This window comes from Syzygium oleosum, unplaced genomic scaffold, assembly GCF_021117445.2.
Source record: "Syzygium oleosum isolate NSW1041296 unplaced genomic scaffold, Sole_v2.1 Sole_v2.01, whole genome shotgun sequence".
Lineage (NCBI taxonomy): Eukaryota > Viridiplantae > Streptophyta > Magnoliopsida > Myrtales > Myrtaceae > Syzygium > Syzygium oleosum.
In genome coordinates, this window is record NW_026607485.1 from 18,410,734 (window position 1) to 18,415,431 (window position 4,698).

The 4,698-nt window shown below is 36.3% G+C and overlaps 1 pseudogene; it reads right to left on the bottom strand.

The window, feature by feature from the left end:
- Positions 1–1,171: 1,171 nt before the first annotated feature.
- Positions 1,172–2,169, bottom strand: LOC115683507 (uncharacterized; annotated as a pseudogene).
- Between the last annotated feature and the right edge of the window lie 2,529 nt (positions 2,170–4,698).

Here is a 4,698-nt window from a genome sequence, read left to right on the forward strand (position 1 = left end):
TCTCGTCCTTGAAGTAGCTCCAAGATCACCTCCGTTGCTTGATTCGAAAATTTTGTGTCAACCCATCTGAAATATCCACAATTGAAATTTTCTCTATACCTGACGCAGCCATTGAACCTTCTCCCAGAATTGTTTCTCATCCAAGCTGTTCTTGTTGGACTTTGCAGCCCACAATAGCAAAAATATTGACTTCCATCTTCGCTTTGTTCATAAACTCGTGAGCTGCTTCTCCTGCTTCTGCTCCCCATTGTGAATTTGATGAAATGATTTGCCCCAATTTGAAGAGAGTTTGCGAGTTCAAGGTTAGGGTTAGGGTTCCTCAAGATGAAAATTGGATTTTGCCCCAATTTGTTGAAGTAAGGCAAAGGTTCTTATAATTGGGTGGGTTAATGACGTCGTTTGGCATGCAATTGCTAACTAGATGGGTGAACGACGTCGTTTAGCATGTCAAATGCTAACTGCAACTTGCCGGTTAGACACGTCAGCTATTTTAATGTTATTTTAATGCCACGCCGGATTTCCGGCGAGCCAAATTAGCAATGTCACTCAAGTGATCACTTTTTCAAATTTTTGGCACTCAAGGGAGCGAAAAAAAAGTTATGACACTTAAGTAAGTGCCGTATGAAAGTTATGGCACTCCTAGTATCCTTATCTCCGTAATGTTCACAGTAAGTTGCACACGGAAAAGTAACCAAAAGATTTGAGTATAGTCATGAGACATGGTCTTGAGATTTTGTGGAAGAAAAGTCTCTTCCGAAAAGCAGCAAAAGCATCACCAGAAAAGGCATGAGGACTAAACATCAAGAGAGCACTCCGTCATAAATTCGGGACAAATCACCATAAAAGTTTGTTTCATTGGATTGAATTTGACCACCATATGAGACAAACTTCAGCAGAATAAAAGCAAGACACTATTAAGTTCAGGATGCATCATGTACCTGAAGGTCCCGAATAAGACTCAATATGACTACAGAGGGACTACACAAGAAATAATGCCTTCAAAAAACTTGTGATTCCAATAAATAGCAAAAAGAACATTGTTCAATATTGTTAATTGTCATAAAACAACAAAGGGACTACACAAGAGACTTATTACTTATAAACAAAATTAGGTACAACTTTTCCCCTTTCAACTCGCACAAATCCACTGTGACTCATCGCTCCAAGAACATTACTCATTCTCTTCTATCATCTCTTAGAGAAGCAGTTCCACAAATGCTTTCCTATCGTCTCCTTGAAATCCAAAAAAAAGATGAATATTCTCAGGATCATTCACAATTTTTCTGCATAGTTTTATTCTATCCATAGTACCTAGAGACATTTGAAGAATCTCCTCATTAATTTTTCTCTTGTCATTATCCAAATCTTTAGCATGTCCAATGCGGCTAGCAATCATCTCCATCCTCTCGTTAGCTTTTTCCAAGAAAGAGCCAAAAGTGCCTGCAATCTCAACTAACCCAACAGCCCATTTATCACTTACTTTGGCCCTTTTTCTTCTTGTAGGATCAGAAACATTTTGTGTTTGAGAAGATGATAGTGGTGGTAAGTTTTGACTTACACCATTAGTTGCCACACCATCATGATTCTCACCTTCTTCATTATCTATAGCCGCATGAGTTTCTGAAGGGTCTTCACTGAGATTTCCCTTGGCACGATCTTTTCCAAATATGGTTGCTAGTCGATCATATTGGGGGAAGGCCTTTCCTCTCAAAGAAGCAGCTCCTGGATAGGTCTACAAAGAAAAATATAATGTTTTGTTAAAAAAGAAACATGTAGTAAAGAAGAAAAAAAATGAGAAGAAGTGACACAAACCTTGCAATATTTTTGCCAACTATCCTCCGAATGAATATCAACACAATGCTTTTCATGATCCCACCCAAAGCCACTTTGATCCTTCAAGTCATATATCTAATTATACAACTTTTTCAAGTTTTTCATCTTCGACTCTACGTGAGGATTACCCTTGATGCCAGAATCGGGGAACTTTTCTTCAAACCACTTTTCTAACATAATCATGTAACCACTCTGGAAGCCGTTATCGGCTTTCATTCCTCGTGCAACTAGTTCTTCATGACCATATAGAAGTGAATTTTCTTCATCTATTGTCCATACACGTCGGTGTCTCTTTGTTCCCCTTCCTTGAGTTTGACTGAAATTGCTACATTCCATTCCTAAACATCTCATTTAATTTTAGAAAATTTAATGATAGAGGATAGGGCAGTAGAGAAAATTTGATGATAGAGACAGTGTAGTACTAAAAATTTAAAATGAAAAAGCCATAATTCAAACATTGCTAAGAAATATGTCTCAATAATGACAAACCGGCACCATATTACACATGTCTAATAGAAATGGAAAAAAAAAACATCTTACAACACAAGTCTTGCAACAATGGGAAACAAATGATTTTTTTAAATAATGTCAAATCATGCATCTCCTCCGTGTCCTTGACTTGCATTCCACTCATTAAACATCTATACTGCCAAATTTTGCCTCCATGTCATCCAATGATTCGACGGCTCAACAACATCAATTGTTTCCACATCTTCAATGGTGTTAGCAACTTCATCTAACTATGCCTCAATTGGATCAATAGCCATTTCTCTTCTTATCAAGTTGTATATAAGGCAACAAGCTATGATTATTCGACCTTGCGTTCTAATTGGATAAAAAGATGGACTCCTAAGAATAGCCCACCATAACTTAGGTAGATCGAAGCATCTTTCTATGACATTTCTAGCTTGAGAATGCTTCATGTTGAAGTATTCCTTAGGGGAATTTGGCGTACAACCTTACATCCACTCGGATATGTGGTATCGAATACCTCTATAAGAAGCAAGAAAGCCATCCCCATTTGTGTATCCAGCATCTACAAGATAATAATTACCTAATAACAAATGATAGCATTATTAATTGTCTTAGAATCGTTAAAACCTACATGACAAAGAATGCAACATATTGATAAAGGCTTATCTTACCAATGGGAATCTTCAGACCATTTAGAATCCGCTGCTGAGCCTTCCCATCTAGGTAAAACATAAACGAATCTCATGTCACGTGAGCAAACTCCTAACACATTGGTCGATGCCTCACCCTTTTTATTTCGATACCTTGGTTTATCAACCTCTGGAACACGTACCCAAATGTATGTGCCATCTAATGCTCCTAATCAATCCTAGAAACATGAAATTAATGAAATAACCTTATCTTTAAAGTATTAAATTAATCCATGTAATAGCATAGCAAACATACCTTAAACCATTTCCATCTCTCGTCGGTACATTCCTCTGGAATTGGTTCAGGTGAGACAAAAAGCACACTATGCATTCTTATCACCGCACTCAAAACTAAGTTAAAATACTTACTTATGGTCTCTCTGGACCTCATAAATCTGAACTTGATGACACGATTTTTCACATGATGGGCAATATATGTAGGAACATTGCCATTTGTTCTTCTATAGTTACAAGTCCATCTTCTTTTAACCCACCAATTGTAAGTGCCAACTCGCATAGTAGAGTAAATGTACGTCTATCCATCCTAAGTTGTTCCACACAATTCAAGTCACTACTGTTAATAAGGCGATTAAGGTGATCTAATCGAGCTTGGCTTCTAACAAATGTGCGATCCTTCAATATATGCTTACGGTAGTGCCTTTCAGCAGCAGTGGACACTACAATCATATACATCATACACAAAAGGAACATCTGTAGGTTCTTCTCCTCTAATATTAGAATGCTAAAAATTTCCTCTCTATCATCGTGATCCATTTCTAATAAGGAAAAAAAAACAATAACATTAGGCAAATACAAACCGACGGGTTAGATAATAGTAAAATAAAAAACAATATCTTTTTCAAATCAGCAGATTTTCACAGAATATATATGAATCAATATATGATTATTGCTAGAAAGACATAAATGCAAAGGAAACAAACTAAAGTTAATACGAGCTATGCAACCCCAATTTTGTATCTTCTACTCTTTTGCTATACACAAACGCAAAGAAAACAAACTAAAGTTAAAATACACAAACATAAAGAAAAAAGACAACACGACAGGCAGCCCCAATTTCTCAATTTTGTATCTTCTACTCTTTTGCTATGTAACCCCAAAGATTCCTTTTAAATGATTGACATCATTCTCAAAACCATTATAGTAAACAAATAAGCAGTGATCTTCTCATTAATTCAATTTGAAACCAAAAAATCCCTGCAAAAATTTGAAATCTCTATCTTGTTTTTCTAACCCAAAAGAAACCCTAAAGCTTTGAGACACCAATAGCCAGTGAAGACAAAACATCAGTATACCGAGACATACATTACACTACACATATGACATGGAGACATCTATCAATGCTTATTCAATTCCTATACCTAGTCATTATGCTTCTGAATTTTCTATCTGAAGGACCTTTTGTCAACTAAGAACCATCGAAGAATCAACAAAAAAATGTTGGAAGCAAGATCCGACCAAAAAATATGGTGAAGCACAAGTCACTTTTGTAAGATTACATATGCAATAGATGATATAAAACCCATCATGGATAGTTATTCAAAGACATTTGTAATCAGAAGAAATAAAAAATCCTCCAGCCCATCACCAGTTGAATTGCCATCCTCTACAACACTAACGTGGTCATGGATATACTGCTCTCCAATTTTTCATCTTTTCCACTATAAGAAAAGGTCCCGGAAAT